Below are 15,034 nucleotides of genomic sequence, written 5' to 3' on the forward strand. Positions count from 1 at the left end.
TCCTAAGCAAAGAGGACCCCCTCGGCACATTTTTCTTTTCAAATGTGAAATGAGGTGGAAAATCCTCATTTCACGACAGGAAGGACAAATATTGACACAAAGTTAATATTTGTCAGGAGCCCTAGAAGCAACCTGAGTGCTCAAATCTCATATAGATATATATGTTTGTGTGTGGCCGTGCGTGTGTGCATCTGTATATCTATAATTAAATAGTAATGTTGGCTCGGTGGTAAGGGAATCTGCAGAAAGCAAAGGCGCAGATGCTTTCTGTCTCCTTTTTCTCTCTTTCATGCACTAAGCAGGACACACAACGATGTCTCCTCCATCTTCCCACCCATTCCTAGGGTCTCCAGTTGACTCATAGAATGAATCACAGAACGCCCTGGCTTGAAAATGACCACGACGACCATCTAGTTTCAACCCCCCTGCTATGTGACTCACACATGCCTGATTTCTCTCGTCTTCCCCCCATTTTTTTCCACCTCTAACATAAGTGCAAACGCACACGCGCACACAAATAGAACCCGTTTAATCAGATTTCACCCCATTTACGAACGAGGGGAGCTTCTGGAATTTATCACTGTTATTGCTCATTGCCAATGTAAATAGCACATGTCAGCTCAATGTTCGGTGGTCACTCAGTATTTATTAAGCCCTGTCCACCCTGGCCTTTTTTAGAGGAAAGCCCTGGGGCGGATTAGCTGCTGGCCCTGACGCACCGTGTCGCTTATCTGTTCGCATTGATTATGAGAGTCAGCTGTGGCCAGGCCTCACTTTTTCCCTCTCCTCTCAGGCCCCTCTTACAAGCACCCCTGCTTGGATTTTCATGAGGAAATAATCAGATTAGGGCTTCAGCGGCGAGTTCATATGGAGTTCTCTTTCTCCAATGTGCTACTAACTGAATAAACGTGTTTTGTGGTAAATTGCAAATGACATTATGATTACTAAGGCCAGCATGGGTTTCATTTAAAAGTGATCAAAATTGCAGGCTGCAGAAATTGTGAGTGGCAGATAAGGCCGTTTGGAAGGAGACGAGCAGCAGTGCGTGTGCATGCATGGGTGTGCAAGGAAGTGAGCAAAGCTGCGTGGCAAGGCAAAGGGAAGTCCTAGGAGATCACAAAATATTGGCAGGTCCCATGTCTCTGGAGGGAGATGGAGTGACTTGAACATTTCCAGCAGAGCAAATGAGATCTGCCAACCTTTGGGGCTGGCTGCGTGCTGCAGGGCTACGGCCGGTATTTGCAAACAAAGATGCTGCTCCCTCTCCTTTTGCCCCTAGCAGACACCCATTGCAAAACAGTCCTTCTGGTGCAGCTAGAAAGGGAAAGGCAAATATAAGAAAAAGGGAGAAAAGGGAAAACAACAAGGTGGTGTCTAAAAATAGAGCGTTTTTTCTATAGATCTTGTCTCACTGGGATCTCCTTCCTGAGCAGCGTATGACATTCGTGTAATTTCACTGTTTTCCTCTGTGACATATGGAGTGAGAAATGCTCTTTCAGTCTGCACATGTGGAATCCCCTTGAAATAAGTCATAGGTAAATGTCCACGGGATTCAGACACCAAGATGTGGCAGTAAGCAGGACCCAGCCTGCTTTCTCCTAGCTCCTATCTTTTCCCGCAGCCTGTCATTTTCTTCTAGCAATGACTTTCCCAGTCGTGATGTTTCTTTAATAAGACAAATGCCCTTTTATTCATTCAGAAGTTTGTGGCTCTCACAGATGTCTCCCTCTGTCATTAATACTAAACATTGCTGATCTGTATACACGTCCCCAGAACTACTGAGCAAGGAGCTCAGTAAGTTTATGCACTCACAAGCACAGCTAACTAGGGGAGAGCAGGCTTGGGAGCAAAGGAGGATTATAGCTGGCTATGGCAGCAAATTCCTCCTTTGATTTTGTTTTGAAGGAAGGAAGGAAAAACAGAAACACACATCTTTTCCTAGGATGCTTCGGGCAGAAGTGTTTATGTTGTTGGTGCCTGTGTTTGAACTCATTTACTTTTATTCTCTCTTTATAATCAGTGATGATCTCATCACTGTGGCCTGAGGCACAATTTCTCTCATGTTAAAGCAGAGACTTATATTTGATCAAATGGAACGTATCCTAACTCAGAGGACTGCATGGACTGTATCTCCTCTGCACAGATCCATAAAAGGGCTCTAATGACACCTCCTCAGACACTTGGAAAGGGATTGGCTTGCAAATTCTGGAATATATGGAAGTGTCTTAGCTCCTGTTACATTTCATGAAAAAAGGTTCACATGAAGTATTCCCTAAAGTTGCTTTTGCATTCCCATGGGTCATACTTACAGGTATAGTTACCCTAAGAGGTCCAAATGACTTAGAGAAATTATCCTTCTGTCATACTTACTCCTTCAACAGCAGATGCAATTAAGTGTCCAGAATGAACGGGGCAAATGTGTGTAAGGCACTCTGAAAGTAATGCCTCTTATTTGTTTCCATGGAAACTACAACAGATGCAGAGAGCACAATAGCACTATTTGATAGAGCAAGTTCTCAGCTACAAAACACAGTTTTTCAACAAAGTCACCACGGTTAGCTGTGTATTTTCGCTAGCGATGAACTAGAATCCACATGCCTTGCTCATAAAAATCTGCACAAGTGGAGATGATTCACTATTCCACAGCTATTATGATAGTGTTGTTGCTAGGAAAATGTTGCCCAGGCAGTCCATTTTTCTTCAGCCTGAACAGATGGAAGTTAGGGTATGCAAAATTCAGACTATATTGTGGGTGTAGTAGGATGGCCCAGCCAAGATGGGCTACGTGGTCCGTGGTCTTCAGATCACTTTACCTACTGAGATCTATGTCTTGAACATTTTCTTCAATGGGAAATTCACATGTTGCCAGTCCATACTGGCTCACGTGACACCTGACTCATAGTAGTGACACCACGTCTTGTCACTGCCCCTCTGCTGCCATGTGTCACATGGCAACAACATGTAATAGAATATTGCTGGGAAGGTTCCACCTCTACTGTCATCCCACCAATGTCCATAAACATAAAATAGAAGGCATTACTTTCAGAGCAGCCCATGTACTACCAGTTCTCAACTATTTTCAGGTTAAGGTCTTCTTCAGGTAGATGTAGTTTCCATCTGTTTAATACCAATAGTGTCCAGACCTCTCAAAACTAGTTAGAATTTTAGCACCTGCAAAAATGACTTTGAGCACCAAATGGGAAAATATGCAGCTGTAGCACAAACTGTTGAGATGACATCTGATACATTTTTTTTTTCTTTCCCCACCTCTACTTGTCCTTCCAGGAATTTACAGAGATGACAGCAAGTGTATCTTCAAGCCCTCAGTACAAGGCTACTTCTGCAAACAGGCAGACTATGCATTTGTCATCCTGGAAAATTTAGACACCAGCACGGTCAAGCAGGAGCTGTTTCCAATAGCAGCAGTGACTGGCAGCTTTATGGATACCTTCAGTGACGGAGCTTCAGATGCATCGTGTCGTTCTGCACAGCATCCTTCTGCTTTCTTCTCTGTACTGCCAACCACCAAACTCACAACAGTTTGCTTCCCAGGCCTAACGCCTCTGATTTTCAGACTCTACCTCCTCAGTGGGCAGAACTCAACCAAACTGCCCCTTGCTATTTTCTACAATGAACCCCTCAGCCTTCGTGTCTTCACCGAAGGGAAATATATCTCTCCAACTCCATCTTCCTTCTCATGGAATGTAGGGGCAGGAACCAATTATTTTAGCTTTGAGGACAATCTTCTCTATGTCCTCCTTCATGAAGAGGAGCCTGTAGAAATAATCACTGGCCTTTCTCTTCATGTGGCTTTCACTGTGACTGAGACCACTGGGGAAGAGGGTGAGGCAAATATCATGCATCGATTGGCTGATTTCTTGCAGGTTGGTCATGATCAAGTCAGAATAGTCTATCGAGTGCCGGGAGGTGAAAGCATGTTGAAAGTCATCTCAGACAATGCTAGCAAAAAGAAATACCACTGCCCCAACATGACGTTTTGCACAGCCTTTCATAGCAGATCTGGATCACAGAAACAAGGGAGAGGAGCAGTAAATGCTCGAGTTGTGCAGCTGTCCGATGCAGCCGGTCCATCAAAAGTGCTGATTTTTGAATTTGGCGATCCACCAGGCCACCAAATAAATGAGTTCCAGCGTTCCTTAACAATTGACAATTTAAAGATCTTGGCTAGTGCAATTATCAATGCTCATCAGACTGGAGACCTTCAGACAGTCCTGGGTTTACCAGTTGATAGTATAATGGTGAATCAGCCAGACTTACTGTTCTCAGGAAGAGATAATAGGAGGTAAGTGTGCTCTTGCAGTATCTTAAAAAAAATGTTGATGCTGATTAAAGTGGATTGAGTGAATTGAACCACTTGACCTGCTTAATAAGATACAGAGTAAGTTCCCCATTTGCTGAAATATGACTGAGATAAAGCACATTAAAAAGTTTCCCTAAGAGAGCTGTGGTGAAGTATTAACTAAAGTCCTGACTCTGATCTAGCCAAATTATCATGACATTTTCTCGGTGCTCATGGATGTCTATGTAGTACAAAGCTGTCCATGATATTTTAATCCAGGAATAGAGTTTATGCAAGTCTGACATGAAATTATAAAGTAGTAGGTAAACTCAGTGATTTTTAAGAGTTCAAACTACTAAAGCCCTTAACTTCTTAACAGTTAAATCTATGAGTGTTTGTAGATGTCGTGCCAGAAATATGCTGTGGTAGACAGGTTATTGCCTTAAATTCACTCTCAGGCCTAAACCTTAGAATCATAGAATCACCAAAGTTGGAAAAGACCTACAAGATCATCCAGTCCAACTGTCTACCTGTCACCAACAGTTCTCACTACACCATGTCTCTAAACACAACGTCCAAACGTTTCTTGAACACCTCCAGGTTCAGTGACTCCACCACCTCCCTGGGCAGCCCATTTCAGCCCATCCCAGTGCCTGACCACCTTAATTCATATACTTTAATACTTAAAGCCAGAAAAAAAATAAAATAAAATAAAATAAATTGCATTTTGTAAGTACTGTATATACATATTTTCATACATAATACATAAAGTGCATGGAAGATAACTTTCTGATGCAGGTGGTGAAGGTGACAACGAGGAGAGGTGTGCTTCTGGACCTTGTAAGGAAACACAGGGAAGGGGTGGCTGGGAACTTGAAGTTGGGGGCAGCCTTGGATGCAGCAACCATGAGATAGTAGGAGGAAATGAAAGAAATAAGGCAGTAAGTAGGACTGCAACCCTCAACATCAGAAGAGCCACTTTTGACCTCTTCAAGGACCTACTTGGAGGCATCCCATAGGTTAGAATAGTGAAAGGGCCCAGAATGTTGGTTGACACTCAAGCATCACTTCTTCTAAGCTCAAGATCGATGCATCCTTAAGAGTAAGAAATCAGCCAAAGGTGGCAGGAATCACAGAGGGATGAGCAAGAAGCTCATAGAAAAAAAACATAAATGGAAGAAGAACTCTATAGAATATGGAAAAGTGGTCTGGCAACTTGGGAGGAATACAGGAATATTATTAGGGCCTACAGGAATACCATAAAGAAGGCTAAGGCCCACTTGGAATAAATTCTGTAGGGGAGGTCAAGGACAACAAGAAAGGCTTTTTAAAGTATGTCAGTAGCAAAGTGAACACAGGGGAAAATGTGTCCCACTATTGAATGAGGTGTGTTCCTTGGTAACGGGATGCTGAGAAGGCAGAGATGCTGAATGTCTTCTTTGCTTCAATCTCTACTTCTAAGGCTGCCCATGAAGAATCCCAGACCCTGGAGTTGAGAGAGACAGTCTGGGCAAAGGAGGATTTCCACTTGGTCAAGGAGGATGTGGTCAGAGATGAGCTAGGCAAAATCAACTCAAATAAATCCATGGATCCTGATGGAACGCACCTATGAATGCTGAGGGAGCTGGCAGAAGTGATTTCCCTCTTTATCATCTTTGAAAAGTCTTTGAGAATGGGAGATGTGCCTGAAGAACCAATGCCACTCCAGTCTTCAAAAAGGTCAAGAGGGAGGAGTCAGGCACCTACAGCCTCAGCTCCATCTATAGGAATGTGATGGAGGAGCTTATTCTGGATGTTATCTCCTAGCTAGTGGAAGAAAAAGAGGTTATCAATCAACACGGATTCACTAAAAGGAAATTATATCAAGTGGATGGGGCCAGGCTCTTCTCAGCAACGCCCAGTGACAGAAAAAGAGACACAAACTGGAACATAGGAAGTTCCATACAAACATGAGGAAAATGTTTTTCATTGTGAGAGTGGCAGCAATGGTATAGGCTGCCCAGAGAGGTTGTGGAGATTCCTTCTCTGGAGTTGTAACCTGCTGTAGGGAACATGCTTTAGCAAGAGGCTGGATTGGAAAGGTTCCTTCTAACCCAATGATTCTGTGATTTCTATGATAAATATATGCACATATGTGTGTGGGTATGTACAGCATCAGGCCTGCATCTAATTTTAACAGAACAGTGCAGAACAGTCCTGCACTTGAAAATGATTTCCCAATGGGTACTACCTTTTGAGCTCTGTCAGGTAACTAGTTCTAGGTCAGTTTTGTCTGTAGTAATTTTTTATTGATGTTTATGCCAAGGCTCAATCTCTGAAGGTGATTTTCTCCTCTTCTCCACAGCAACAAACAGTCCTTCCTTCCTCTGTCCTCATCTTGCTCCTTTGAGCCTTCTTGCAGCCTCTATTTGCAAACCCAGATGGCAGCCCTTATCTGCAGAGAGGGCTGAGAGGAGCAAGACTGAGAGGGGAACAGACAGCAGTATATTTCAGCTTCAGATCCTGAATCTGTATTAAAAGCAGATGGGAAATATGAAAAAGGTAATATCCCATCTGCTTTTAATAGGGGACATGGGATTTGATGCCTGGCAACCTTATTGTGTACTCTCTTGATATTGCATAATGTTATTTTTGATGTTGTGCACTACTGAGCCTTACCCAAGTATAAACATATTCCATCTATGATAGAAAGAAATTGAATTTGTCTAAGACTTATTTTCTCTAATTAATACCATATCCTCTAACTTTCTGCACTGACCCCAGTACCATCCTGCTGTCTGTTGGTGATAGGAAGTGTTGTTCACATGCTTAACTTTTCCACTAGGCACAGTGTGGCTTACAGTAGTGGTGAACCCTCATTAGAGTTTGCTTCTCTGGGGACATAAGAATCATTGTTTTGACTTGATTTGTTTTCTAAGTAGTACCATTTTTAGCACAAGTGGAAAATTGTTATTTGCAAGATAAACTAGGCCAAACTTTGAAGATACACAATCTTTTTTTATCCAGCTTCACTATTTTCAATAGTGTGCTTCTGTTACGATGCAGGACACCACAAAATGTGGCAGCAAAATCTGTAGGAAGTTTTGCAGTCTGTGGTAGCAAATGTTATCCTTTATGCTATTCTGAGACATATTGTAGAATGTGACATGTAATCTCTCATTCACTGTCTGTTACTGATATCAGATCAAAAGGAGCAACAAGAAGAGCAACGTGAGTTACAATGTGAGTCAGGAGCAAGCTGCAGTTTTTCAGGATAAGGTCACCAGAATGCTATTAGAAGTCTATAGGTTACTGAACACACTGATATAAAATAGAATCATCAAATCATTAAGGTTGGAAAAGACCTTTAAGATCACCAAGCCCAACCCCAATCCACTGCCACCAAGCTCACTGCCCACGTCCCCCAGTGCCACATTGAACACCTCCATGAACGGTGACCACACCACCTCCCTGGGCAGCTGTGCCACTGCTTCACTGCTCTTTTGGAGAAGAAATGTTTACTGTTATCCAACCTGACCATCCTCTGGCACAATTTGAGGCCATCACCTCTTGTCATTGTGGGAGGTAAGCAGGGATCACCTAGAGGAGAGGATCACCCTGTTCTGTGTGCCAGGAAAGAAGTTTTTCAGCTACGTATTTTCAAGCAGAGATGACATTTTCATTGCACTGGAGACTGATCTACTGGTTGGCATTTGGGAAGCTATTCCTGTCTTTCCATCTGAGCATGCTCTTTGATACCAGTGATCAAAGCAGGGCCCTATGTTTTGTTATAAGGACAAGAGCAGGGCCAGCTTGCAGCTGCATAATCACCATCTTACTAGGGGAAGACCTGGGATGCATATTCAAGAGAATGCTAACTACCAAATGGGAGAACCAGCTCCACACAGCAGTGTGGGCTCCTCTGCTGCTTTATTTATTGCTCCCCATCAGTCACAGCCTTTCTGGGATTACTCATGGCTGACATTTCTGATGCAATAAGGCCACAGATAACTCGTGAAATGAAATCAGGGCTTTCCTGTTGGGACATGTAATATCCCCACTGTCTATCTGTCTCTCTTTAGGCAGTACATGCTAGCACAGGCAAGGATAATGGGTCTGGGATTACAAGTCAGGATAAGTATACCTATGCATTTTTCTGTGGAAGGAAAAGAGAAATGTTTTCACCTCAGAGTGATGCAAAATCCAGTTGGGCTCAGATATTCACAGAAGCTGCACTCACACAGGGCCAGCCTTCCTGTGGCTTCAGACTTGTGGCTCCTCTTGCTTCCAGCCAACAACAAAAAGGCCTTTGATCAGCAGAGACCGCCTGCTCATCCTGCAGCTCAGGACAGCTAGGCTGAATGGAGCCTGGGAAACCTTGCTGCGGTCAGGTAGCAAGACAGCGAGCCTCTGCATCACACTGGCAAGCCTTTAAAAAGAAAAGATATATGTGACCGTTATGATTTTTGATTTTAAATGTCTTTTTTTTCTTCTTTTTTTCCCCCTCGTGATTTTAATATAAATCCTTTGTTGTGGTTCCTTCAAGCATGGCTCACTGGTTTGGCTCATAGAAAGGAGTAACTGCTGTGAGTGCTGCAGCCTTGCACAATGGGAGGAGAGGCAGTTATCACATAGCTTTCTCCTTCAGTATATGTCTGTATTTAAATATGTGCTGCAATGTATTCACAGGCAGGAATCTCTCTCTTGCAAAGTTTTCCTCATATTAGTATGTATATTAAAGTACAATAGAGCACAGCAACAGAAATATGGTGCAAATTTCTGTGGGTGTCTTTATATAGAATCAGAAATACAAAAGCCAGACAGTCTTCCAGATACCATTTAGTCCCCATCCCCAAAGTGGAGCAGGAAACTCGGTGATGCCCAATGGAACTTTAACATGTTGCATACGGAAATTTGCAGGCATTAATCTTCCCTTATTAAGAGCTATGCTTAGGGTAGCATGTGAAAGATAATGTGAATAAAGGAATTAACATTAATTGAGACTCGAGCAGTAAAAGTGAAGCAAATTGTCTAGGAACTGCTCGTTCAGACAGCAGCACCAATCCAGAGAACTAAAGGAGAAGTCAGCACTCATTGCCTGATCACACAGCATGCACACAAGCAGGTAGAGTTGGAGGTGCAAACTGCATTAATGCTGACACATCCTGACCCTGGTAACAACCTTCGTGCAGGTTTTAGGCAGGCTGTAGAGTGTAATTGCACAAAGCTTTAAGAAAGGGGGGGGACAACTTTTTTTACTTGTGTAGGAATCCTACTTTCCCTCCCAGGGTAGGCAAGGCAGGATGCTAAAAGCCCTAACCCCAGAGCTGCAGCACTGCAGGTTCTATCAGGGCTTTATCTGGAGCACTCAGATGAATTTGCTGTAAATATCCTGGGAACATTCCTCAAATACAAAAAGCTGAGCCCCCTTTTTGGCCAACATCTCTTATCTTAGCTGGTAGATCTTTAAGGAAGCTTTCCTCAGTGTGCAAGAGCTCTCCATCCCCCGGTGAAGCTACTTAGGAAAGGAAGCTAAAGACAGCTGTGGCTGAACTGGGACCTGCTGGTCAAACTGAAGAGTGAGAAGAGAATGCCCAGGCAGTGGAAACAGAGACATGTACTGTGGGAAGAGTAACAAGAAGCAACCAGGCTACATAGAGATGAAGTCAGGAAGACCAAGGCCTAGCTTGAACTGAACTTGTCTAGGGATGCTGAGAAGAACAAGAAAGGCTTCTGCAGGTACCTCAACCAGAAAAGGGAAGTCCAGGAGGGTGTACCCACCCTAGCATGTGACACAGGCAAGCTGGTAATAATAGACAAGGAGAAGGCTGAGGTAGTCAGCAACATTTTTGCCTCTATCTCACTGATAACACACAGCCCTCAAATGTTTGGATTGGTAGGATGGGACTGGGGGAGCAACATCCCTCCTACTGTAAGTGAAGATTATGACCACCTGAGGAACATGAACATCCAAAAGGTTGTGGGTCCCGATGACAGTGCATGTCCCTGTTCATTGCAGGGGAGTTAGGCTAGATGGTTTTTGAAGGTCCCTTCCAACTCTAAGGATTCTATGACTGTATTCAGCCATCTAGTTAAATTATGGAACACATTGATAAATTTACTGTGAAACCTATAAGGTTTCTAATCAGAGGACTGGGATTCTGTAATGGGCTGTTGTAGGAGTGATGGTATGAGAAACCTAATGGGATTAAAGTGCATGCTAAACACATATAAACAGTGTTACAGCATATCAAAAGTCATGATTGTATTGTGTTGTAGGAATCAATGTGAATTTTAGTGTTTTTTTCTTAATTCCTAACTCTTCTCAAATTGGTAAACAGCAGTTCAAGGATCTGCCTCAAGAGGTACACACCATAGAATCACAGAACCATAAAGTTTGGAAGGGATCTCTGGGGATCAGCAAATCCAACCTCTGCTGGAGGAGGTTCCCTATGGGAGGTTGCTTATTTCAGACATATTTATGTGCAGGTTGCCTGTAGTGCCACAGTACAGAAAACTGCTGGATACAGTGGTGTCTGTCCATAAAAGTGAGTGCTTGACTTGGGGGAAAAAAAAAATGGAGTCAGAGTAGTCTGTCTTTTTGTATGCAAACCTTATGTAAAACCAGTGTTTCCCTTGGAAGTTTTCAAAGGAATCTCTGAAATGTCCCTTTGGACAACAGTCATGGGGCTTGATGTTGCCACTCCAAATCAGATAATAGGAGTTTTTCATCAGACTGGAATTCAAGTTTTACCCACACTGTATCTGTGATGGAATCCACAGCTCGCTCCAGCTGTAGACTTCCAAAAACCAACCAGCTCCTCTGTGAGAAGGGAGCAGGAGGAAGGACGGGGGAAGGGAGAGCAGAGGTGGAGAAAGGTGAAGTTGGGAAGGACTCAGGAAAATGAGTGCTACCTCTGTCAGCAAAGAGGGAGGTCTCTGTGGGAGGAAAGAGGGATTTATTGCCATGTGATCTCCGCAACAATATGGATCTTTGAGGGTTTTTAATCATTTAAAAATGAAGGGGATCAGTCCAAGGGGAGACTTTTCTGGTTCTCTGCTTTTCTCCCAGAGGCTAGAACTGTTGGGATCAGCTCAAGGGTACATCTGAGAGCCAGGATACCCATCAGCTTTCTCAGAGACTGGAAAGAGAGCTGATCCCAGGTCAGGTGCTCAGTGCTGGCTGCTTGGCTTACATCACATACCTATGTGATTTCCCCCTTAACCATTAATGGAGCCTGTGGTAAAATCTACTTCTTTGATGATTTCCATGGTGTGAATGCTCAGCACAGCTAAGTCTCTGAAGAGTCCATCCCGTCCCCATTCTGACTTTTTTAAGGCTCCTACTGGTAAAGCTGGGCTGGTGCAACATTACAGTGCGTGACAGCTGTGTTGGCTCTGAAGTCAATCCGTGTCACTGTCACATCATACTCTTGACATCGCATGGAAAAGGGAGACAAATTCTTCCACATGCCTTGTTAGCAGGAGCCTGGTGAGCAAAGGGTTAAGTGGCTTTGGTGCTGTGTCTTTGTAGGGATGTGTGTACATATATAGCTATATATGTATATGGATATATATATATACAGCCCTCAGTTTGGCTGTAGGACCTCGCGCCCGCAGGCCACAGTCACATTATCATCTGGAAATTGGATAACGACAGCACAATGACAAATCCAGGTTGCTTGCAATAAGGTGCTAATCCCTTTGCTTTAATATCGGAGCAGCGTGTAATGATGTTTGGACATCACTCCAGTTTACTGACGACCCCACTGGGGCCAGCAATAGAAGCGTACAACTGTCTAACAAGCCGTCAGGTGACCGCCGTCGTCAAAGCAACGGATGGTGCAATCTAATCTTCCCTCCATCCCTTCCAGCTCCCAATAAGGGCCAGATTATAGAAGTGGCCCATCAATGCTTGGTAACTCGAATCAATTAACGTTAATTCGCACAATGCTATGATGTATTGTGATCACTTTCATTTCAGAGAAGGGGGAAGAAATTGCTATAATTCACCTAAAATGAGGTTGTCTATGGTGCTGAGGTATTAATTGGGTGTCCATATTAAATGGAAAAGGAGCATGGTAGTGAAGGAAAAGTGGATGAGTGACTCTCTTGGCTGCTATTGACCTATCAGAAGAAGACAGTGCCCTTTTCCTTTGCTTTTATCTATTACAGTTTTCCCTATTGCGTGTCAAGTTGATGTATTATAAAAAATTCATTTGGTGACCTTTCACCCCCCTAGCAGATTAAACAATTTCACTGGGATGGCATCATTAACAGGGCCTTGCATTTAATGATGATTTCTCTAAAAGGCCACGGAGATTCGATTTTAAGCTAACAGATTTATTGCACTATTATAACATATCGTAAAAAACTGTACCACCTACGGTCTGGTTTTAGGATAGAAACTGTTTAAGAGTTTATGTGGAGCTTAAAGTGATATTACCTTGGGATATGCAGCAGCGGCGAAGCTCTGACCTCCGGCATGATGCTGCTTACATTCAATAAAAGACATTCCTCTGACAGAAAGCTTTGGGAGTGTGTTATGGGAGAGACCTGGGTTAGCTCCTCACCACGAGCAGATAGAGTTCTAAGCACAGGTATTTCCACTCAGCTCCAACGATTAATGAAAGCTGCTAATGAAGTTGGGGACTGTTTCCTTTCTGTTGGATGGACAGGTTCTGAAGGGTCCTCTCATCCTACCATACCCTTGAGTGGATCCATAGGGTCTTTCTGTCTCTTTTTTTAGGATGACTTCTCGTTGTTCCAGCCCGTAGAACCCTGCCAGTTGCCTCCACCAGGCAGCTGCTCACCTTCAGCCTTTGGTGTCACTGGGATCATAAGGTGGAAAAGGAAAGCTATCTGAGCAGGGAGGAAGGTTGCCCTAATGTGTGAGACATGTCTGGATGCTCCTTGGCCACTTTTTTCAGAACTTGTTCAGTCTAATCAACTTATCTGATGTTTTCAACTGCTTCAAAATATCCAGCTTCTAATGAAGGCATCTTTGCTTCAAGAAATGAACGCCCTCCAAATGATTAGATAAGGAAGCATATTCTTCTTGTCCAGCCTTGCCCACAGAGCATAGCTCAGTTCCTTGTTTCTTACCCCAGTTCATCACCAAGCCAGGCCCCGTTGCTATGTCTCCACATGCATTTAGGGGCTCAGGTTTTTGAATTTAGCTTACTGGCTCAGCCTACGTGTAACAAGAGAGACATCAGCAACCATGAGTCCTTTTCTGCCCAACAGCCCCATTGTGATAGATAAACATGATCAGTATAACTTTATTTACTTGTTTACTAGGGAAAGCTGAAACCTGCTTTTCACTGTTGCTTCTGTTTTTGTCCATAACATGGGAAATCATGGGCACCTGCAGAAACATCCAGCAGAAGGGGCACAGGCACCTCGTGTATGGCCAACCTCATCACCATATGACAACAGAGGACACTTCTCCAAAAGGCAAAACTACTCACAGCCATTCCAGTGAATCTGCACCTACTTTGCTGTATAGAAGTCCTCAGATTGTGTGTCTTTTCACTATAGCAGCATCTTCCTTGGCCCTGCCACCTCCTTTCAGGAGCAAAATAAAAACCTCTTGGCTTTACCAAGTGATGCATCTTGATGTTATCAGTACCAAAAATTCTTCCCAAACTGCTTCCACTTTCAAAGATGTATACTGATGCCATGCTACTAGTACTGCAGGCATATCCAGACAATAGTTTAATTAAATTGTCTGTGTTTACGAGTAAATTAAATATGCAAAGGACCATGCTCTGTCAACAAGTTCAGATTATATGGATCAGTCCATGTCCCTAAAATTAAATCCTTTCACAAATCATTTCAGAGTGGCCCCAACTAAACTGCCTGGGGAGAAGAGTCTCTGGCTAGCTTCTAAACCATCTGGGAGTTGTCTTAGGCTTTGTTATTGGGCCAGGACCAGAGTCTGTGATGGGCTGTCAGTCTGTCATGCCTTGATACCTGCAGTAGATGCTCTAATTTCTAAAACCTCTAACTGTCTTGCTACTGAACAATTGGACTTGGTGATCACAGAGATCTTTACCCACCCAAATGATTCTGTGATTCCAAAGAGCAGACACTTGCTTTCTTGCAGAGCCTCATCATTTTCATTAGACCTCAGCCCTGATGGTGGAAGGCTTGGGAGCCTGACCCCGTGGTCATGAGCAGTGCCTGCTTGCTTGCCACCTTTAGGAGAGCTGCAAGGCACTGAGCAGCTGAGCTGCTTGCTGTCAAGTGCTGTCAGCAGGGAATTTCAGACCAGCTTGCTCCTTACCAGTGTGAGACTTCAGGGTGGTGACAAAACAGCATGCTCTTCATGTCCATCATGAGGAATGCAGATTTCCTTGCTCCAGCCCTTCTGAGGCACAGCAATTTCCCATTTCCCAGAGGCAGAGCTGTGCCAAGAAAACCTATTTTCCTAGCAGCAGAAATCAGCAGGGAAGCAGCTGGATGCTCTGGTCTTCCACACCAATACCCAAACATAGGAGAGCGACTTGCTGCACACAGGGCTGCACCCCGAGGCAGGGGCTCCCTCACAGCAGGAAAAACATAGGCCATGTGGAATACAAATGCCATCTCTGTGCTATGCAAGCTGGATTCACATCACCTGCAAACAAGCATCAGTTCTTACCCATGTCTGTGTGTTACTTTTGTGCCTTTTTTTTGTCATTGTTATGATTGGGTTCTTTTTGCATCTTCCCTTCCCTTCCCTTCCCTTCCCTTCCCTTCCCTTCCCTTCCC

Source organism: Meleagris gallopavo, chromosome 2, assembly GCF_000146605.3.
Source record: "Meleagris gallopavo isolate NT-WF06-2002-E0010 breed Aviagen turkey brand Nicholas breeding stock chromosome 2, Turkey_5.1, whole genome shotgun sequence".
NCBI lineage: Eukaryota > Metazoa > Chordata > Aves > Galliformes > Phasianidae > Meleagris > Meleagris gallopavo.